Genomic DNA, 24,181 nt, shown 5'->3' with positions numbered 1-24,181 from the left:
GCCACAGTAAGTGTCAGTAGACTACCTTACCAATCCAAAGCTTACCAAATATTCCAAATGTCCAAGTTCCAACTGCCAAGTTCTCGAATCGGCCAAACGGTCACTGCACGGCAACCCAACGATCAGGATCTCAGTCGAGGACCGGCACCACCTGGAAGGTCAGATCGGAAGAAAAGGAAAAAACGCCATGGGTGACAAGACTCGGGTCACTCAGTGGCAGCGCGCGTGTCCATGGCCGGTTTCCAATCCTTCGTCAAGACCAATCCTTCGGGCATCCGAGTCGACGATGAGTCCCTATTCGGGCACCAATTTGTGGTATTGGGTTTCAAAAGACCTACATACTCTGCAAAAACTCTCGATACCTTGGAATAGAAGTTGGCACGGAAACTGGAAATGCAAAAGACAAGTTTATTAAGACCCCATGGGGTGGTGGTACAATCGTACAGCACCCTTCGGCAATGTAAGGAGTATAACCCTGAACATTGAGTACGTGGCTTCTTTTATACAGTTCGCAAGAATTTGAAAAATAGGTGATACACACTTTACACAACTTTAGGTACATATAAGGGCATTTTTGGAACACAGCCAACTGATGGGTGGAGTTTAGTACCACTGGTCAGTTTGGAGAACATTCCTAAGCAGTGACCGATCATTAACCTTAAAGGCCTAAATGCGCATATGCGGGCTTGACCATTGCTAAAAATAGCCAGTTGCTGGGCAGACCAAAAGGTCATCGGGAGAGAGGAAGGACAAAAGGGCATGCTGACCACGAGGCAGCGCATTCACTCAAAACGGAGGCCGGGAATACAAAATGGCCTCCGGAATATTGTCAAGCTAACAGTGAAAAGCTCCTGTAGCTGAAGCAAATGCTAACCCAATTGCTGTCAAACTACGACAGATGGCCCTTGTAGCATTTAGCTGAAGCTACCTCATATCTGAAGTAATCAGGGTGCTCATCATCAATATTAATTAGCATTATATTCGTTATTTCATTGCTGACCATTTGCTCATTTTTGGCAATAGCTCGTTTGGACGGAATCCAAGCAGTGATACATACGGAGCATAGTGTAGGGCCACATTGGATAAATAAACAAAGGAAAAAGAGTATACCAATAAGAACACAAAGAATAGTCAATAGTTTCCAACCCCAGGTACTAAGCAAAGTCCAGAACCAATTTGAAAATGTCCATGTACCATTTTCGGGGTGGATTTCAGCAGCGATCTTGTGTAGTTTAGAAATAGCATCATATACAGAAGGCGAGTTGTCTGGGACGTACACACAACAACTACTACCGATGATGCAACATGCACCCCCACGATCAGCCAATACTACTTCTAGAACCATTCGGTTCAGGAGCGTCACAATTCTAGTAATTTGAAGCTCCTCAGTTAAGTTCCCTAAAGCAGAGGCAGTTTGATTGGCGACAGCTTCCACAACACATGTTAGCCGTCTTATTTTTCTACTGTTTAGGGCTGCACCTACAAATGAAAAGTGGCCTAAATTAAAGTCAACATAATGCTGCAGAACAGTATCTGTCTGGTCCACATCATCAATATCTAATGTCCTTTTAACTCTATTTAATATAAAATCATGATATAACACAAAATCATTATTGTACATTGGCGGGGCGATAAACACAGGGGGTAATACAAAAGATACATAACAAGTTCCTAACCACCCAATCGGAAGGCGGTGGTAGCCCTTATTTCCACAAATAAAATAAGTGTTACGTGATGCTACAAAAGCAATATTATTGGGTGTGTCAAATGCCGGAGTAGTAGTACATTCGCTCTTCCCTACCGGAATAGTACCTTTATTTCTTACACAAAGATCAGCTTTTGCTTTGATAACTGTAATCACAAATAAACTAGACATATTCACAAGGCACATTGTCCGGGCGATATTCTTCCCACTCGAGTTTAGTTTTTTCTGCTTGTGGGTAACCATCTTTATCATTATGACAAACTTTATTAAGTCGGAAAAGAAGTCCACCTTTTGCGGCCATCTCAAGGTGAAGAGGAGAGTGTACCAGGCATTACAAGAACCATTATGAGAAAAAGGAAGAGGAATAAGTGGAGTTCCTCCTTTCTTTTGGTGTCCAGGCAACATTCCACATACCCAACAGTTTGTAGTGTTCGTCATGTTGTGGGTGTGGTGTAGAATTTGGATAAAACTGTTATTCAAATAAGTTTGCCTATGTGTTTCTTCATGATAAGGCAAAGTAAAATGAAAATGCTCTGATGGAACTGGAGTGGTAGGCAGCAAATATTTTCTCGCCGGGGCCATTCGTTCTACGACCCAAGCTATTATTGCTATTACCACTATTATGGAAACAAAAATCACAGCACCAAGAATTTTCTTGTTTCTCATCGTATTAGGTGCCATAGTCTCAAAACACAATAATCAAAATAAAAATAAAAAAAAATAAAAATGAGTGCTGCGCCCCAAGGCAGCCGCTGGTTTCTTCTCCGAGATTCAAGACTAGTGTCTCTAAACTGGGCAGAACTGATCCCCCCACCCTTGATATTCTCGGCTTCCGTTTTCACAAACCTCAGGGCGGTAACTCAACCAGTCTCGCACAAAACAGCTGCCTTTCTTGATCGCAGATTATACTTCGCTGCACCAGAAACACTATGGTCCGGGAAGGCTTCCTCAGATTCGCTGAGCATAGTGGCTGGGCTCTTTTCTGCATCCAAGATATCCCGATAATCAGACAGCACAGCAGGGTTTACCAGATCCGGAGAGAAACGGCGACAATGAGTGGAATGCACCCACCGCTTCCTGTTCGTAACTCGCACTGCTGTTCCGGTTGCAAGCAACACTTGCTCAGGACCACGCCATCTTGGCTCTAGGCTGCTGGACCTCTCAAATGCTCGGACCATCACGTGGTCCCCAGGTCGGAGATCATGAGCCTCCCCGGTGGAATTATCTGGGAGCGCTTCTCGAACCTGTTGATGAATGGAAAGCAAATCAATTGTTAATCGTGCCAAATAATCGTTCATCATTATACAAGGCACATCATGTACTAGGCGAGGCATAGGAACTCCCCAAATATTCATAGGTCTTCCAAACACCACTTCATAGGGTGTGAGGCCAGATTGGGATTGTGGCACTGATCTACTAGATAGTAATGCTAAGGGCAAGGCGTCCGGCCATTTCAAGGACGTGGCTGCCACAATCTTTGCTAGCTTCAGCTTCAAAGTAGCATTGTATCTCTCCAACAAACCCGCTGACTGTGGATTAAACACAGCATGGAATTTTTGTTTTATCCCCAATCCTTTCAGGACATACTCCACGATCTTCCCGACAAAATGGGGACCGTTGTCGCTCCACAAAAATGTACAAACACCAAATCTTGGGAAGTACTCCTTGAGTAACACCTTAGCTGTTGTCAACGCTGTATTGTCCTTTGTGGGGTAGGCCTCTATCCATTTACTGAAGTCACACACCACCACTAAGACATACCTAAGATTGTTGAAGCGTTCAAGCTGGATGTAATCCATCTGTAGTCCTTCAAATGGTGCAGTAGGGGGAGCGAACCCTCCTTTAGGAGTATACGTCCCTTTGGCAGGATTGTACTGTAAACATATCAAGCAGGTCTGCACTACTCTCCTAGCCGTGCTGGCAATCTCAGGATGCTCCCAAACTCGTGTAAGCAATTTGGTAATTGCAAGAGCTCCAACATGTGCCAGCCCATGTGTCATTTGAACCATTGCTTGCAGATAAGCGGCAGGCAATTTCCATCTCTCCATATCTTTACTACGCATGCAGCCCTCATCATCCAACACTCCCTCTGTTGCCCAAATTGCTAGTTCTGCTTCAGAAGCCGATTTCTGTATGTCTAATATTTCCTCTCTGGCGTCATGCCATCACTCAGCCTGTGATTTCATCACATACATGGGAGAGACATTCTTTAACATTGCAGTCTCTCGCGCTATACGGTCTGCAAAGGCATTTCCTTGTCCTATTTTACCTGTCACCTTTTTATGTTCACTGCATTTGACTATCGCTACTTTCTTTGGACATAATAGTGCATTCAGGAGATTGTTTACTAACTCTCCATGCATGATTTGCACCCCATGCGAAGTCAGAAACCCTCGGTCCTTCCAGAGTAGGCCAAAATTGTGCGCTATTCCGAAAGCATAGCGGCTATCAGTGTAAATATTCACACATAATACAGCACTTAGCTCACATGCTTTCGTTAGAGCTATCAGTTCAGCTGCTTGGTCCGATTTTTGTGGTATGCGAGCTGTCTCTACCACTGTCTTAAGTGTCGTGATTGCATAGGCTGCGGAAGTTGTACCATCTGGCAGCTTTAAACACGATCCATCAACCCACAGTTCCCATCTACATCTGGAAGTGTAGTATCCTGTAAGTCAATACGGCCCTTTGTTTGTTCTTCAGTCAGAAAAACACAATCATGTTGTTCTTCCTCTTGGGACTCAGAAACAAGATATGGCAGTAAAGTAGCAGGGTTCAAAGTGGCGCACCTCTTCAGTTTAATATGTGGTGCCAACAGCATTAACTCATATCCTGTTAAACGAGCGCTAGTCAGATGCTGTGTTTTCGTTTGGTTCAGTAAGGCGTCTACCGCATGGGGCACTAACACCAACAATTTGTGCGACAAAACTATTCCCTCACTCTGTCGTGTAGACACTGCTGTTGCTGCAACTGCTCAAAAACACCCAGGTAATCCTCCTGCTACGGGGTCAAGTACTGCTGAGAAGTTCGCACAAGGTCGCTGTTTATCTCCGTGTGTCTGCACTAAAACTGATAACGAGCATCCATCCTTCTCATGTACATATAATGTAAAAATCTTTGTGTAATCTGGTGTACCTAACACTGGTTCAGAGCAAAGGGCCTGTCTCAATTGTTCAAAAGCATTCTGACATTCATCTGTCCATTCAAGGGGAGTCTGTGTATTTTTGGATAACAACGCTAACAAAGGTTTTATAATGTGTGAAAATCCTAATATCCACTGCCTGCAAAAGGACATCAAACCTATGAAAGCACAAACAACTTTCAGAGTTCAAGGAACTGGTGTGTCTAAAATTGCTTGAATTCGGTATGATGTCAGTGCACGCCCCTCCTTAGACAGAAGATGACCGAGGTAGGTCACCTTCGGTCTACAATATTGCAATTTCTTTCTGGAAACCTTGTGGTTATTCTTGTCAAGGAAAGAAAGCAGGGAGAGATAACTCTCCTCGCATTGTTCATGCGTGTCTGCTGCTAGCAAAATATCATCAACATATTGAATAAGAGCCACCCCAGACAGCAACTCAAAAGAATCAAGCTGTCTTTTCAAAGCCTGACTGTAAATACTAGGACTTTCTGTATAGCCTTGAGGAACTCGACAAAATCGGGATGATCTATTATTTAAAGTGAAGCCGAAGAGATACCGGCTGTCAGGATGAATGGGAATCAAAAAGAAAGCATTCTTCAAATCCAGACACACACAGGAAGTCGAGCAGGCAGCGTTCTAGCTGCTCACTTCTGAGGGCTATTTAGGCGGCGAGGAGGCAGCAGTCATTGCGGTAAGGGACGACGGTGGCAGCATCTCCTGACCCCGCTTGGCGCCTGCTAGCATTTTAGAGCGGATGCTCTGTAGAAATACTTGCTGAATTGCACTATCGTTTTTAAAGCACATGTTTTAAAATTGAATACTAATTTTAAAAAAACCTCTTTTAATTTACCTCAGCACTTTGCACTTTGCTCTAGCAGCGGACAACTGTAGGATTTGAATACTATTTCCCACAGCATCTCACCTGTGTTGCCATCGGCACTCTGCTAAGGGTCACATCGCATTAGGCAGCAGTCTGAGCTCGATATTCCAGCCTGCCCGCCTCGGTCCGACTCGGTAGCCAATACCGTAGTGCGGAGGGCGGGGCAGGCAAGAGCCAGACACACACAGGAAGTCGAGCAGGCAGCGTTCTAGCTGCTCACTTCTGAGGGCTATTTAGCCCCTCGTCGGATCTGGCGCGCAGCGACTGCGCGCAGCGGGGCACCCTTGACGGCGCCTAAGACAAGCCAAAGACCTGCCCGTCTGCACCCGTCCGCGCCAGAACGGGGCCAGGAGCCAGGGGATATGCCCAGATACCCAGCTTCACAGAGTCCCATCAGGTATTCCGCCGCAAACCTCCTGGCCCTGCAACCAGCCCAGTCACTTTGCCGCAAGAATGAGAATTGGACTTATCCCGAAGGCCCTTTCTCTTGCAAATTATGCCACTACCAAGCCAATATCCGAGCCCACCCAGGCCTTAGCATGGCTGCAGCCAGTAAATTTAAAAACACACTTCAATGTGCACTGCTAAACGTCCGGTCCCTGCCCAAGAATCAAGTTCAGATATGGGATCTTCTTCACTCATCGCAGCCAGATCTATGTTTCCTGACGGAAACGTGGCTCAAACCCCACACAACCCCAGCCATTACGATCGCTATCCCTTCAGGTTACAAGCTCTTAAATATGGACCGGCCAGTTAAGATAGGTGGTGGATTAGCGATCATTCATAAGGAACACCTGAAGGTCACCATTATAGAGAAACTATGCAGCCCCAGTCTAGAATTTATGTCCTTCAGGATCAATATCTCTTCTAAATTAACCATGAAAGGGGCACTTATATACCGCCCTCCGGGACCCAATGCTGGGTTCTCCCTCTCTCTCATGGAATTACTGGCACCCTACATTAGAGCTAAGGAAGACTTTATCCTTCTAGGCGACTTCAACACTCATGTAGACAAACCAGAACTAAGTGAAACTAAAGCCTTGCTCACAGACATGTCTGCATTAGGGCTCCAACTTCACAACTCCGATCCCACCCATGAAGGGGGACATTTACTAGACCTACTTTTCTCTAACTGCCCCACCCTGCCCGGTATAGTCACCTCTCAATTAGACTGGACAGATCACTATTTACCAGAATTTGACCTCCCGATAGTAACCAAACTGCCATTCCAAAAAACTCTCCCCCCCATATGGCGACGTCAGTGGCATAAAGTTACCGTAGAGGGACTACAGAAGGTCTGGGAAAATCCCATATCCCATGCATCTGATAACGTTGAAGATACTCTATCCAGTTTCAAGGATTCTCTTCTGAAGGCTATAGATAAAGTAGCCCCGTTAAAACTTCACAAACAATTCCCCACTCACAAAAAGGAAAAATGGTACACAGCCACCTTAAGAAGTGAGAAGCAAGGGTGCAGAAGGCTGGAGAAGAAGTGGAGGAGGTCGCACCCCCCAGATGACAAGAGTGCCTATCAAAAAGCACAATCCAAATACTATAAAAACATTAAAACAGCGCGCAAGCTTAGCCTGGCCCAGCAAATATCAGAGGCCGGCAACTCATCAAAGGAATTGTATAAGATACTCGAATCCTTTGTGAAACCCACAGCATGTGTTAGCTTGGATGACTTCTCACTGCCTCTTTGCGAAGAGATATCTCTGTTTTTCGAGAATAAAATCAACCTGATTTACGACAAAATCCTGAACAACACTTCTATCAGCACTTGCTGCCCTGCTCCAAATGTCATCTCCGCTAACACGGCCGCACAACAAAATACAATATCTCTACTTTCCTTTCCCTCACTATCTGACACTGATCTCCACCTTCTAACTAATCATATAAAATCTGGCTCCCCTAATGACCTCATACCTGCTAGAATGATGGCCCCCCTGAACTCCTTTTTAGGCCCATTCCTACAAACCATCATAAATCAATCCCTTAGTGAAGGACGGGTTCCATCTGAGTGGAAACAAGCAGTTGTAAATCCGGTTCGGAAAAACACCATGCTGCCCTGGTCTGATCTATCGAACCTCAGGCCTATCTCCCTCCTACCCTATCTCGGTAAACTTACTGAGAAGCATGTGAATACCTACCTGTCGAACTACATCGAGGCAGCGGAAGGCCTGGACCCCTCACAATCTGGTTTCAGGCCCAACCACAGCACTGAATCAGCCCTCCTCTCCGTGACCGACAACATCCGGATGTCACTGGACAGGGGGGAATCGGTGATTCTAGTGCTGTTAGACCTGTCCGCTGCCTTCGACACGGTATCACATGCTCTCCTTCTCGAAAGACTGAGCAGTGTAGGGGTAGGAGGAACAGCTCTATCATGGCTGCACAGCTTCCTTTCCGACCGAACTCAAGGTGTCAGACTGGGCTCCCATTCATCACCATCAAGAGAGCTTACTAAGGGTGTGCCACAGGGCTCGTGTCTCAGCCCAACGTTGTTTAACATTTATGTGGCCCCCTTAGCTAATCTGATAAGATCCTTTGGATTTACTCCTGTATCATACGCTGATGACACCCAGCTGCTATTCCCCTTCCAGACCCTCACTCCGGCAATTCAGTCATCATTTGCAGACGGGATGAGGGCTGTAGCAAACTGGATGGCTAAAATTTTTTTACAATGTAACGTATCCAAAACAGAGGTCATGCTGTTTGGAGGGGCAACCCTTCTCTGGTCCCCGGATTGGTGGCCTCTGGAACTAGGTCCCATCCCTTATCCCAAACAAACAGCAAAAAACCTGGGTGTCAAACTAGACCAGGCACTTCTGCTTAAAGAGCACACCACGCAAGTAGCAGGTGCTTGCCTCCATGTGGTGGGGCTCCTGAGACGAGCCTTCCCGTTTCTACCCCCAAACCATAGGAAGACTCTCATCCAGACCCTTATTATAAGCAGAATGGATTACTGCAATGGTCTATACATCTCAGCAAATGAAGCACAGCTAGATAAACTTCAGGTTGTCCAGAACACGGCGGCTCGACTGGCCCTCAATGCCCCTCCCAGAACGCCGTCCGGCCCCCTGCTTCGCCAACTTCATTGGCTACCCGTAAAGCAGCGCATCAAATTCAAAATCTGCAATGTTATATACAGATGCCTGTTTAGCACCAGCCCCAGCTATCTAAAAGCTAAATTCCTGCCCTACATTCCTGGCCGGACTCTTCGATCCTGCAACCATCTCCTGCTCCAGGTCCCTAAAATCAGAAGGGCCAGACAAGGAGGCCGAGCATTGTCCTACAAAGGACCCATTCTCTGGAATTCCCTGCCCATTGAACTAAAACAGATTCGGAGCCTAGAACTATTTAGGAAGAAACTGAAAACGTACCTCTTCACCATGCCTTAAATTTTTCAGGTCTTCCTTTCAGCTTTTTCTTGCAGTAACCCTCTAATGCTAGCACTAGCGCAGAGATATCCCTTCGGGAATTTGATTCATGCGCTTTACAAGCAAATAAATAAATAAATAAATAAATCGATAACAGAGAAGGTGGTGGATGTGGGTGGGACCAAAGTAAGTAAGGTAGTAATATCGGACAACACAGGATATTGGGGTGCTACTATCTTATTGACTTCCCTTAAATCAATAATAAAACGATAAATCCTAGTGTCGGTATCTTTCTTTAGGATCGGAAGAATAGGGCTGTTGCAAACATTATAGGGAACTTCCTCCACCACTCCTACAGCGATCAAGTCATTTATGATATGAGTCAAAGCAGCTTCACCTTCTCTAGAAATTTTATACTGTGGTACACGGGGCAATATCGCTCCCTCCTTTACAGTGATATGTACGGGAGGGATAATCATCTGTCCTACATCAGTGTCAGAAGTGGCCCATAAAGTACTTGGAAGGGAGGCTAACGCACCGGCTTGCTGAAGGAGGCACGATCTCTCAAACTCTGGGTAATTATCATTAAAAAAAAACCGCACCCCTTCAGGAGCGCAGCTTATTGTTGCTCGAAAGTGCTTGAGCATATCAAGTCCCACAATATTATCTGGTGTATTTGGAGACAACAAAAATGGACATGGGGCACTGAACTTATGCATGTGAAATGGAAGGGGTTGAGACAATGGGCTAAGGGAAGGCGTTCCATCGAACCCTATTGATGTAATCGTTTCGCCAGACAGGGGAGCCCTTGGAACCAATTGTTTGGACAGAGCGCTATGAGTACCTCCTGTATCGACCAGAAACTGCTCAGTAGAACCCAAAACATGCGCTAAAATATATTGACCCCTTTGATCTACTGGTACTTCAACCGATTCCATACCCCATTGTAAGAACTGGGACCACCAGTTCCCCGGGGGTAGCTTGGCTCGAGCAGGAAGGCGGCCAGGGGTTTACGTGTAAAGCAGCTACTCAACACACGCATCCACTGAGACAAGAAGTGGGCGCAATAATGGAGACCACACCAGGAGTTGTGATTGAAAATCAAGTTCTTTTATATAGGCTTTAGATCAAAGCAATTGGTGCTTTAGCAAATCATTAGCATTTCTTTAAATTACCTCATTAAAACATTTCATGAACGCCTTCCAAAATGCATTTCCTGTAACAGGGCAAAACATTTCATTAAGTACTCTCAGTACAGCAGAAAACTTGCAGTAACACAGCCTGTTGCGTTATGCTATGCCGCAGGCTAAAAGGTAGTTTCATAAACCATGGATTAACATGTAGGAAGCAACCATAAACACTTCCTCTTGTAAATAGCGGCAATTTAGTAACCCAAGTCAGATCTTAAAAGTAGTACTGTAATGAATCATTGAGGATCAGAACTTAACCCCTTCAGGAACTGTAGAGGCCCGCCAGTGCAAGAAATTCAGTACAGGGAAAAGATAACCATTCCATTAGCAGGCTTGAAAACATAAAGCAGGCATAAACAGTAAAGGCAGCCTAAACTGCCGCCATGCACCCACAGTCGATGGAGTGAATAATCCTACTACCAAGTGCTGGAAACAGTTAATTCAGGATGAGCCTGTTCTCCAGGCATGCACAGTATTTGGCCCCCAGGCACACCTCACGCCTTTCTCAGGCCTTGCGACTATTTGGGACTCATTGGGGCCAACAGGGCCCAGTCACAATGCTCCCCAGGGGAGGGGCGAACTCGGGGCCTAAAACCGGCCTTCCGCCCTCCTCCCCTGGGATTACCTCCGGGGCCCTTAGGTGGACTCTGGGGCAGGAGGAGGAGCTCCAGCTCTCCCGGGGCCTCACCCGTCCCTGTGCGGCGCGGGGCAGTTGTGGAGCCCGGCGCCGGGCGAGGCAGGACCAGCGTTTGGGGAACGACCGGAGGGGGCTCTCTGGCTCAGCGGCCCCCTCCGTGGTGAGGCACGGCTTTCCCCGAGCGCCGGGCCTTGTCAGCGGGGCCCGGCGGTGACAGCCAATGGTGGTTCAGCTTGGGCGGGGGCGCGGCTGATGACGCGGCGGCGCTCCCGCTCACGTGACCTGGGGCCAGGCAGGCTTCAGGCCTAACGCTGCCCGGCGATCTCGATGCGACGGCCCTCTCCTGGCACTGGGGGCCGCCGAGGGGGGTCAACGTCGGCGCTAGTCACAGCGCGGGGGCAGGTGGCCACAGGACAGGCCAGCAGCACCTCTGAGGCGTCGTGTGGGCGGCGCTGACGCCGCGGGGGCAAACTCTCCTCAAATGCCTCAAGGCGCCAAGGTACAGCGCTAGCGCCGATCCCAGGAAGCGCTTGGGGGGCTTCGCAGCGCGGGTCACCGGGAGGGCCCGAGGGGCAATTTCTGACACAGCGCTGGGCAGTGGGGGTCAGAATAAAGCGTTTCTCACACAGTCAGTCAGCAGATCGGGCCGGCAGGAGGGAAGGCAACCTCCATCCTCCTGACAGGACAGACAGTCTCAACCACAGCGCTGACCAGGGGGGGCACAGGATATAGCGTTTCTTACACAGTTCAGCAGAGACAGCAGAGCAGTTCAGTCAGGGGGAGACAGGTAAGGCCAGAAGGGCACAGACGAAGGCGGGGAGTGTGCAGGACAGCCCAGTCCAGTACCTGGTCGATCCCCATCAGTCTCTGGTCACAGAAAAGTAGGCTTCTTGGCGCATGGATGGTTCTGCGCCCTTAGATGTTGGTTTCTTGAAGTTGGAGGGGGGGTTTAGTTGGAGGCTGACTGAGTTTCCCTCAGTCACTGCAGATGGACCCTGGGGTTCCCTACTGCTGGGCCAGATCAGGGGGCTAGTCTAGGATACCTCACCCAGCGTAAGAGGCAGCACCTAAATCCTGTCACTCCCAGTAGCTTAGGTTCCTATCTACCCTCCCGCCTAAAACTCCTGAGTGGGTTCCCCAGGTCAGGGATGCCCCAACTGACTAAAAAGTTCCCTCCCTTGCTTAAGTATGCCCAGGTCAGGTGACCACTCTCTAAGGCGGCAAAAATCAACTCCGCCTTTCTTCTGGAAGTTCCAGGAGCTTCCCCACTCTACCTATGGACAGGGGATGGGTGGCTGGCATTGCAACATTGTATGGGGATCCAGCCAGCTCCTGGCAACTAGGGTGCTACACTAAAAAGACCATGCTGCAGTAGCAGGGGCCAGTGGCAGCCATGTTTGAAGTAGAGAGCACCTGCACCCTAACATAGATTAGCCATGAAAAGGTGCCCGAAGACCTAAGGGCCAACAAAAAGAAGGTGGAAAAAATGAGGCAAGGCAAAAAAACACAGGGAAAGACCACCCTAGGGCTGACAGGTCTAACATGCGTCCCCCCCAGCCGAAAGAGGGGAGAACTACCCAACCTCTAGGGAGTTCTCGTCGCTAAGGAGGAAAAACCGGGAGAGACCGTCAGCATTGGCGTGGTCATCTCCGGGCCGATGTTCCACCCTAAAGTCCATCCCCTGTAGGGAAATGGACCACCTTAGCAACTTGGGATTTTCGCCTCTCATCTGCATGAGCCAGCGAAGGGGACAGTGGTCAGTCTGAATTAGGAAGTGAGAGCCAAAAAGGTATGGCCTCAACTTCTTCAAAGCCCAGACCACATCGAAGGCTTCTCGCTCGATGGTACTGCATCGCTGTTCCCGAGGGAGGAGTCTTCTGGAGATGAAGGCCACAGGTTGGTCTTGGCCATCATCGTTGAGTTGCGACAGCACGGCGCCTACGCCATGCTCTGAGGCATCTGTCTGCACGATTAATTCTTTTTGGTAGTCCGGAGTGGCCAGCACCGGAGCGGTGCACATCGCGCGCTTCAGTGTTTCAAATGCCTCCTGACAAGCAGCCGTCCAGATGACCTTGCGTGGCTGATTTTTGGACGTCAACTCGGTCAAGGGGGCCACGATGGTGCCATATCCCTTGACAAATCTGCGGTAATAGCCAGTGAGGCCAAGGAAAGCTCAGACCTCAGTCTGAGTTTTAGGGGGCTCCCAGGCCATGATGGTCTCAATTTTGGCATGGAGGGGTTGCACCTTACCCCCGCCCACCAGGTGTCCCAGGTACACAACAGATCCCTGTCCAATCTGGCACTTGCTAGCCTTGATGGTGAGACCAGCATGTTGCAATGCCCGCAGCACCTCCTGGAGATGCTCTAGATGGTCCTCCCAGGTGCTACTGAAGACACCTATGTCATCCAGGTACACCGCTGAGAAGGACTCCGGGCCAGATAGCACCTGGTTCACCAACCGCTGGAAGGTGGCCGGAGCATCCTTGAGCCCGAAGGGCATCACTCGAAATTGGAAGTGGCCCTCGGGGGTGGAGAACGCTGTCTCCTCCTTCGCTCCATCGGCCATGGCAATCTGCCAGTACCCTGATGTCAAGTCGATGGTGCTGAGGTACTTGGCTGCTCCCATCCGGTCAATCAGCTCGTCCGCCCGTGGTATCGGGTGAGCATCTGTCTTGGTGATAGAGTTCAACCCCCGATAGTCCACACAGAACCGAAGTTCCGGTGTGGTGCCCGGTGGAGCCGCTTTCGGCACCAGCACAACCGGACTAGCCCACGGGCTGCTGGAGGGTTCGATCACTCCCAGCTCCAGCATCTTGGTCACCTCACCCTGGATGCTGTTCTTCACTTTCTCGTACAGCCGGTAAGACTTGGCTTTCACTGGCGGACTGTCCCCTGTGTCCACATCATGGGTACACAGATGTGTAATTCCAGGCGTGAGGGAGAACAACGAGGCGTGCTGCGCCAATACCTGGCGGCAGTCCCTCTGTTGTTCTGGGGTCAAGGATGGGGAGAGGACAACTCCCTCCACTGAACCATCCTTCTCCTGAGCTGCTAGAAGGTCAGGAAGAGGCTCACTTTCCTCCTCCTCGCTCCCATCGTCACCATGAGGAGAGCAAGCTCCGATCGCTCATGGTGAGGCTTCAGGCGGTTGACGTGGAGCACCCGATGGGGCTGACGGGGGGTCTTCAAGTCAACGACGTAGGTGGTCTGGCCTCGACGCTCCACAATCTCGTACGGACCAGTCCACCGGTCCTGGAGGGCACTAAGCTCCCCAGGCTCCATGACGCACACCTTCTGTCCAGCGTCCAACTCTACCGTCCGAGCGTTGCGGTCATACCACTCCTTCATGACAGCTTGGCTAGCCTCTAAGTTGTCTGAGGCTTCCTTCCACAGCTTGGCCATCTGACTGTGGAATGCCAGCATGTAGCTGACAACATCACGGGGAAGCTTCTTCGAAGTCTTCTCCCACCCCTCTTTGGCCAGACTGAGGGGACCCCTAACGGGATGGGCATAGAGCAATTCGAAGGGGCTGACCCCGACTCCCTTCTGGGGTACCTCGCGGTACGAGAACAGCAAGCAAGGGAGGAGGATGTCCCATTTCCGCCTCAAGTCTTCTGGCAGGCTCCAGATCATCCCCTTCAAGGTCTTGTTGAAGTGCTCTACGAGCCCGTTAGTCTGGGGGTGGTAAGGAGTGGAGAACCGATAGGTCACTCCGCACTCCTTCCACATGGCCTGCATGTAGGCTGACATGAAATTTGTGCCTCTGTCCGACACCACAACCTTGGGGAATCCCACTCGGGTAAATATCCCTATCAGGGCCCGCGCTACCACAGGTGCAGTAACGGTCCTCAGAGGTATGGCCTCCGGGTACCGAGTGGCGAGGTCCACCAACACCAGGATGAACCGATGTCCCGCAGAGGTCGGAGGGTCCAACGGCTCAACGATGTCGATTCCAACCCGCTCGAAAGGGGTCGCGACCACTGGGAGTGGTTCCAATGGGGCCTTCACTTTGGTCCCCGTCTTGCCACTGGCCTGGCAAGTCTTGCAGGTCTTGCAATAGGTGTCAGAGGCAACTCTCATTCTAGGCCAATAAAAATGTGGGACTAGCCTTGCAAAGGTCTTGTCCTGGCCCAGGTGTCCGGCTAAGGGTATCTCATGCGGCATTTCCAACAAAAAGGCCCGGTAACCCTGGGGGACCACTAAGGCCCTCGAGGATCCATGCACCGGAACCCTTGGCTCACTGTACAGGAGGCCATCCTCCCAATACACGTGATAACTGCCAGTCTCTTGGTTGACCGCTTGGGCTTCGGCCTGTCGTCGCATGCCTTCAAGTGTGGGGCACTCCTTCTGCGCCCAACAGAATTCTTCCCGGGTAGGCCCTCCTTCTACATGCCACTCGGCAAGGGTCGGCAAGTCCCCCACGGGAACGACATCCACCTCCACGGACTTCGGGGTTACCTCCGCGGGCTCCTCATCCATCACACGGGGTGTGTCCTCCACAACACTCTCCTCTGGACCGGCACTGGGTTGGGCCGTTGTCTCAGGCTCCAACCTGGGTTGAGCTTCTTGCCGGGCAGCCATGGACCGCGTGACTACGCAAGTCCACCATGGTAACCCCAGCATCTCAGTGTGGGCCTTAAACTCCACTTCCTTCCAGGCAGTATGTTCGAGGTCATTACCGAGCAGACAGTCCACGGGCAAGGCAGGGCTGATCACAACTCTCAACGGGCCTGACACTCCTCCCCACTCAAAGGGAACTTGAGCCACGGGATAGTAGCTCATTCTGCCGTCAGCCAACACGGCCTGATGGTACACATCAGGTACTACCTGCTCAGGGGACACCAGCCACCTCACTACGGTGGTCATGCTGGCTCCTGTGTCCCTCAGAGCGTCCACCTCCTCCCCATTGACCTTCACCCTCTCCTGGAACTTAACAGTATTTGATGGTAAGGGCGTCACTGGGACCATCTCTCTATCCCCAAGTGAAACCAGGGTCAGGCCTGTCCACTCCCCTTCCCTATCTAGGGGCAGCTCCATCCCAAGCGCTACGCTAGCCACCCCGGGACTCTTGCCACCAGTGGGGGCTGGGGGTCGTTTGCGACACTGAGCATCTCCCTTCGTAGTGTCCGACCTCTCCGCACTCATAGCACCGGACCACTTTTGGCTGCTGACTCTTGTCAGGGTAAGTGGGTTTTGGGGAACGGTTCTGAGATGGGGTACCTACTCCTTTCCCAAACTGTCTAGTTTGTGGGCCTCGTGAGAACTCCGGTCTTTTATCTCCACCCTCTTTCTTCTGAGGGGCGCCCTGTCTGCCTTTCGGGCCATCTCCCCCGGGGCCCTTGTGTGACACCCGGGTGCTGAACCAAGTATCCGCCTCCTCCGCAAGCTCACGGGGATCAGTAAGCTTGCGGTCCACCAGATGTTGGCGTAGCTCCGGAAAACACTTATCCAAGAGGTGCTCTCTCAAAAAAAGATTGCATAGACCCTCAAAATCATGCACCTTGCTGCCACGCACCCAACCATCCAGAGCCTTACGGGCATACTCAAAAAAATCCACCCAATTCTGCGTGAACAGCTTATGGCTGTCACGGAACCTCTGGCGATACCTTTCGGGGGTGAGACCAAAATGTTTAATAAGCGCCTCCTTCATGGGGTAATACCTAAACTGGTCTGCCTTATCCAGATACAGGAGTGAGTCCCTGACGTCAGGAGGTATATACCGGTACAAACCACCTCCCCAGTGTTTCTCAGGCACCCCATGGGCAGTCAAGGCCACTTCATACGCCTCCAACCACCTGGCAATGTCATCCCCCTTGGTGTAGCTCGCTATCACCTCCTTAGGTAACCAGAATCTGGGCTCCTGCTGAGCCTCTGGTATGCTGCCACCATTCGGACTTCCTGGCGCACCCAACTCTAGTGCTCTCAGCTCCATTTCCTTGAGCTGAAGCTTGTGCGCCAGTTTCCTTTCCTCCATAGCTAGTCTTTCTCTCTCTAAAGCCAGTTTCTTATCTTCCCTTTCTCTCTCCCTCTCGTGCTCTAACTTGGCAAGCTCCCACTTCAATCGCCTCTCCTCCCTCCTGTCCTCGTACTCCTGCGGCGACACACTCTCCCTAGATACACTACTCCCTGCCCCGGAACGTCTTCCTGGCAACACATTGTCTGACATGTCAATGTTAAGTAGGCCTGGGTCTCCTTGAGTGTCCACCTCCCCATGTGTGTCCTGTTCCTCTGGTTCCTCATCCTTTCTCTCCTCTGGGTGGGCCCTTACCCATGCCCTCAAGGCAGTACGGAGCTCTTCTTTGACAGCTCTCGTCCCCACAGGCAGCCCCATCCCCTGACAAAACTCCCTTAACTGCACTGCTGTGTACCTATCGAGGTCAGCCAGCTGGAACTCCATTTTGTCAGGTGGGGACCCAGATAACCTGAAAGAAAAAATTCTAGGACGTAGGCAACAATGCTGGGTCAACACAGGTTCCTACACACTTTGCAGACTTAGACAGTGGTGGGCAATTGAGTTAGCTTGTAGGCACCACAGGTGTCCAATTAATTGCAGCGCACTCTGTCCCACTGGAGGGTGTTAGGTAGCTACAGGTCCTGGATCCTACCGCTCGCCACCAATGTAAGAACTGGGACCACCAGTTCTCCGGGGGGTAGCTTGGCTCGAGCAGGAAGGCGGCCAGGGGTTTACGTGTAAAGCAGCTACTCAACACACGCATCCACTGAGACAAGAAGTGTTCGCAATAATGGAGACCACACCAGGAGTTGTGATTGAAAATCAAGTTCTTTTATATAGGCTTTAGATCAAAGCAATTAGTGCATTAGCAAATCATTAGCATTTCATTAAAGTACCTCATTAAAACATTTCATGAACGCCTTTCAAAATGCATTTCCTGTAACAGGGCAAAACATTTCATTAAGTACTCTCAGTACAGCAGAAATCTTGCAGTAATACAGCCTGTTGCGTTATGCTATACCGCAGGCTAAAAGGTAGTTTCATAAACCATGGATAAACATGTAGGCAGCAACCATAAACACTTCCCCTTGTAAATAGCGGCAATTTAGTAACCCAAGTCAGATCATAAAAGTAGTACTGTAATGAATCATTGAGGATCAGAACTTAACCCCTTCAGGAACTGTAGAGGCCCGCCCCTGCAAGAAATTCAGTACAGGGAAAAGATAACCATTCCATTAGCAGGCTTGAAAACATGAAAGCAGGCATAAACAGTAAAGGCAGCCTAACTGCCACCAAGCACCCACAGTCGATGGAGTGAATAATCCTACTACCAAGTGCTGGAAACAGTTAATTCAGGATGAGCCTGTTCTCCCGGCATGCACAGTATTTGGCCCCCAGCACACCTCACGCCTTTCTCAGGCCTATTTGGGGCTCATTGGGGCCAACAGGGCCCAGTCACAATGCTCCCCAGGGGAGGGGCGAACTCGGGGCCTAAAACCGGCCTTCTGCCCTCCTCCCCTGGGATTACCTCTTATCTTCGGCCCTCCGGGGCCCTTTCGTGGACTCTGGGGCAGGAGGAGGAGCTCCAGCCCTCCTGGGGCCTCACCCGGCCCTGTGTGGCGCGGGGGCAGTTCTGGAGCCCCGGCGCCGGGACGAGGCAGGACCAGCGTTTGGGGAACGACCAGAGGGGGCTCTCTGGCTCAGCGGCCCCCTCCGCAGTGGGCGCGGCTTTCATTGAGCGCCGGGCCTTGTCGGCGGGGCCCGGCGGTGACAGCCAATGGTGGTGCAGCTTGGTCGGGGCGCGGCCGATGAAGCGGCAGCGCTCCCGCTCACGTGACCGGGGCCTAGGCAGGCTTCAGGTCTAACGTTGCCCGGCGATCTCGATGTGGTGACCCTCTCCTGGCACCGGGGGCCACCGTGGGGGGTCAACGTCGGCGCTAGTCACAGCGCGGGGGCAGGCGGCCACAGGACAGGCCAGCAGCACCTCTGAGGCGTCGTGTGGGTGGCGCTGACGCCGCGGGGGCAAACTCTCCTCAAGTGCCTCAAGGCACCAAGGTACAGCGCTAGCGCCGATCCCGGGAAGCACTTGGGGGGCTTTGCAGCGCGGGTCACCGGGAGGGCCCGAGGGGCAATTTCTGACACAGCTCTGGGCAGTGGGGGTCAGTCAGCAGATCGGGCCGGCAGGAGGGAAGGCAACCTCCATCCTCCTAACAGGACAGACAGTCTCAACCACAGCGCTGACCAGGGGGGGCACAGGATATAGCGTTTCTCACACAGTTCAGCAGAGACAGCAGAGCAGTTCAGTCAGGGGGAGACAGGTAAGGCCAGAAGGACACAGACGAAGGCGGGGAGTGCGCAGGGCAGCCCAGTCCAGTACCTGGTCGATCCCCATCAGTCTCTGGTCACAGCAAAGTAGGCTTCTTGGCGCGTGGATTGTTTTGTGCCCTTAGATGTTGGTTTCTTGAAGTTGGAGGGGGGGTGTGAGTTAGATGCTGACTGGTGTCCCCTACCGCTGGGCCAGATCTGGGGGCTGGTCTAGGACACCTCACCCAGCTTAAGAGGCAGCACCTAAATCCTGTGACTCCCAGTAGCATAGATTCCTATCTAGGCCCTCCCGCCTAAAACTCCTGCGTGGGTTCCCCAGGTCAGTGATGCCCCAACTGCCCCAACTGCCCCAACTGACTAAAAATGTTCCCTCCCTTGCTTAAGTATGCCCAGGTCAGGTGACCACTCTCTAAGGCGGCAAACATCAACTCTGCCTTTCTTCTGGAAGGTTCCAGGAGCTTCCCCACTCTACCTATGGACAGGGGATGGGTGGCTGGCATTGCAACATTGTATGGGGATCCAGCCAGCTCCTGGCAACTAGGGTGCTACACTAAAAAGACCACGCTGCAGTACCAGGGGCCAGTGGCAGCCATGTTTGAAGTAGAGTGCACCTGCACCCTAACATAGATTAGCCATGAAAAGGTGCCCGAAGACCTAAGGGCCAACAAAAAGAAGGTGGGAAAAATGAGGCAAGGGCAAAAAAACACAGGGAAAGAACACCCATCCTAAGCAATCCTATGCATACGTATTATCCGGAAACTCAGAAGACTCACCCTCGGCTCTCTGATACTGATTCTGTCGATCAAAAGTATTATAGTCAGCCTGACCACGACCCATAGCTTCAAACCTACCACGATCATTCGCACCACCCCTCGGACCTGAATAACTATTCCGAAACCTATTATTTCCTCGACCACGCTGAATACGCTGTTCTTGAAGCACCAGACAATCTGAAAGCCAATGTCCAAACTGTTTACAGTATGCACACTGATCTGCAGAGATATCAGAGTGGGAAGAAGGCGGGCCATAAGACCCACGTCTACCCCGATCATTTCCCCTCGGCTGCGTATCGTAAACCTGAGCCAACATCACCTTCCTCTTCAATTCTTTCGCCTTTTTATCACTACTTTCCTTAGCCTCCGATTCCTGTCGTTCATAAAACTGAGCCATAGTTAGGAGGGAAGCGAGAGTTGCAGTGGTCTATGAACTTTCACTAGCCTTTAAATGCTTTGCAATCTCCGGTAGGAGATTAGCCACATACTTATCGACAAACAAATGCCTGCCCGTGTCCTTTGTTAATAATTGACCACTGTAATCATGGAACGCTTCCTCGAAGCGTGTAAAGAAATCAGAAACTGATTCATCTGGCTTCTGTTTACAAGAGGCCAACATCGTCCAATCAATCTTTTTAGGGAGAATGAGCGTTTTTAATTTATTCAAAATAGCCGCCGGGAGTTCTAAAATTAATGTACATTGCTTACACGCAGGTTCTCTATCCGAATCGGCCTGTGCTATATCCTTCCAATCTGCTCCTAAAATCTGTCGGTCATCAAATTTACGAATTGCCCTGCACCTATCGGGTGGCAATATTAACCCAAAGAAAAGATCAACGTCAACTAATGTCATAATACATGAAGAAAGAGCTCCGTCTACTCCCTCATAGAAAGCTGCCGGATTTTTCCGCGGGTCAGGCAAAGTCTTTTTAAGCGCCATAACATCCGCTCTATTCCAAGGAGTATAAACCCAATTATATACGAAATAGCCCTTCGAATCCACAGACAACTTATTATCATCTGTACCTTGACCTTTGGGAGGGACAAACAAAGGCGCAGCTTCTCGCATAGGCATAACGTGAACTGTATCACTCTTAACTGCTCCAAAGATAAAACACACCCTGGACTCAATCGTCGATTCAGACGTAGTCGAACCCGATGCCTTTCTCAACTCCCGTAGTCGTAACATCTCGTCCCATAGCTGAACCAGGCGTCGGAAGAAACCATCTGCGTCTGTGAGAACAAAAACACCTTTACGTAAATTATCACAACCAATTGCTATATCCTTAGGTTCCAACTCAGGTGAAATCTTTCTAAACCGCTCAAAACCTTCTTGCCCAAAATGTTCCGGAAAATACAATCGCTCTTTTTCAGACCGCTTACACATATCATCTTTAATCTCTGAAACAGAAATAACATTAACATTAAATTTATGAGCCAGCCCGCGTAAGTCTGCAGCTCGCTCAGCAGAAGGCATAGAACGAGTATCCCTCCTTTCATCCTGATCGTCAGATGAATCAGGATCCACATCTGGAGCTGTAGGCATAATGTATGGAGGCGGGCAACGATCTAACAATAAAAAATCATCAGATTCATTATGAAGGACAGGATAAAGGGGGCGTCGAAAAGGAAACTGACCATTAATTTGTAAATTACGCTCTCGTATCTCCCTATCTTTCTGGTACTGTAATTCCTTTTCCTGTAGCTGTAAAGCTTTAACATGGGCAGCCTTTCGCTGCTCCTTGTCCGCCAAGGCTTGTTCACGCTTCATTTGTTCACGCACCTCTTTCTCCCACATACGCACACAATCAAACATATCCTGTCTAGACCTGCGCTGAAACAAACACTGCTCCACATACTGAACCTTTCGCAAATCTAACGATCCATGTAGTGGCCATTGCAATTCATGATCGGCATAAGGTACTATACATAATAGTGGGGAGGCCACATTTTATATACATTTCACGATTAGGTGTCCCCTCTGGGGGAGCCGGCTGAGATTCATTTAATCGATAACTGGTACCATTTCCAAGACAGCACATTCCTCGGAGCGTGCTAAAAACAGGCATGTCAAAAATATCACGAAAACGCGATATTGCACTAAATGGCATTTAAAGTGTTTTACACATAGTGTGCCGTTCAAACAAACACAAAGTCAGAGAAATACCTCCACATTACCTGCCTATGTGAGGTGCACTCCACATATAGTATAAAACATAGATCCAAATGTTAGCTAACTCAAACAAATCCAAAAAGCCAAAGTAAGGGTCAGTAGACTACCTTACCAATCCAAAGCTTACCAAATATTCCAAATGTCCAAGTTCCAACTGCCAAGTTCTCGAATCGGCCAAACGGTCACTGCACGGCATCCCAACGATCAGGATCTCAGTCAAGGACCGGGACCACCTGGAAGGTCAGATCGGAAGAAAAGGAAAAAACGCAGTGGGTGCAAAGACTCGGGTCACTCAGTGGCAGCGCGCGTGTCCATGGCGGGTTTCCAATCCTTCGTCAAGACCAATCCTTCGGGCATCCGAGTCGCCGATGAGTCCCTATTCGGGTGCCAATTTGTGGTATGGGGTTTCAACAGACCTACATACTCTGCAAAACCTCTTGATACCTTGGAATAAAGGTTGGCACGGAAACTGGAAATCCAAAAGACAAGTTTATTATGACTCATGGGGTGGTGGTACAATCCTACAGCACCCTTCGGCAATGTAGGGAGTATCACCCTGAACATTGAGTACGTGGCTTCTTTTATACAGTTTGCAGGAATTTGAAAAATAGGCGGTACACACTTTACACAACTTTAGGTACATATAATGGCATTTTTGGAACAGAGCCAACTGATGGGAGGAGCTTAGTACCACTGGTCAGTTTGAAGAACATTCCTAAGCAGTGACCGATCATTAACCTTGAAGGCCTAAATGCGCATGTGCGGGCTTGACCATTGCTAAAAATAGCCAGTTGCGGGGCAGACAAAAAGGTCATCGGGAGAGAGGAAGGACAAAAGGGCATGCTGACCACGAGGCAGCGCATTCACTCAAAATGGAGGCCGGGAATACAAAATGGCCTCCGGAATATTGTCAAGCTAACAGTGAAAAGCTTGTGTAGCTGAAGCAAATGCTAACCCAATCGCTGTCAAACTACGACATCAAGGCCTGTGACGGTTGCTTGGCGGCCTTCTTTTCCACCCCAACTGCGTTTTCTACTGATGAGGGAAGATATCCCAAAACCCAGTCCATGTCTCGGGTCTAAAGATCTTCACAACAACAAGTACTTACTTGCACCTACTGAGGTGAACCACTTATGAACTATACGTACCAGAATCCTTAGGGGCGATCCGGAGAAGGGGCTAGCGATGTGCGATCCATTGCGGTTGATTCTACAAATGGGCTCCCTTGAGCCTTTAAGCTGACGAGCTTCTGGATGACGCACCTTCGTGCCGGTTAGGCATCAAGGCCTGTGACGGTTGCTTGGCGGCATTCTTTTCCACCCCAACTACGTTCTCTACTGATGAGGGAAGATATCCCGAAACCCGGGCCATGTCTCGGGTCTAGAGATCTTCACAACAACAAGTACTTACTTACACCTACTGAGGTGAACCACTTATGAACTATACGTACCAGAATCCTTAGGGGCGATCCGGAGAAGGGGCTAGCGATGTGCGATCCATTGCGGTTGATTCTACAAATGGGCTCCCTTGAGCCTTTAAGCTGACGAGCTTCTGGATGACACACATGCGTGTCGGTTAGGCATCAAGGCCTGTGACGGTTGCTTGGCGGCCTTCTTTTCCACCCCAGCTACGTTCTCTACTGATGAGGGAAGATATCCCGAAACCCGGGCCATGTACTTACTTGCACCTACTGAGGTGAACTACTTATGAACTATACATACCAGAATCCTTAGGGGCAATCCGGAGGAGGGGCTAGCGGTGTGCAATCCATTGCGGTTGATTCTACCTCACTTAAAGCGCTCTCAGTCACCCCCTCAGAAGGGACTCTTCCACCAGGATCCAAGGGCCCCAGAGTCTCTGCTATTGGTGTTCTACACCCAGACCTAAACACACCACACTTCACCAATGTATACACCCTCCAGGCAATGCAACCTAACTGCCTAATACCCAAATACTGTGCACTGCACACTTTAAATTCTGCAGCACACAAGTACCAAACCATCTCCGCTGCTGAAAGAAAGGGGGC

This window comes from Lissotriton helveticus, chromosome 6 (assembly GCF_964261635.1).
Source record: "Lissotriton helveticus chromosome 6, aLisHel1.1, whole genome shotgun sequence".
In the NCBI taxonomy this organism is placed as follows: Eukaryota; Metazoa; Chordata; class Amphibia; order Caudata; family Salamandridae; genus Lissotriton; species Lissotriton helveticus.
The sequence above is the reverse complement of the archived record's forward strand: the minus strand, read 5'-3'. Positions refer to the sequence as shown.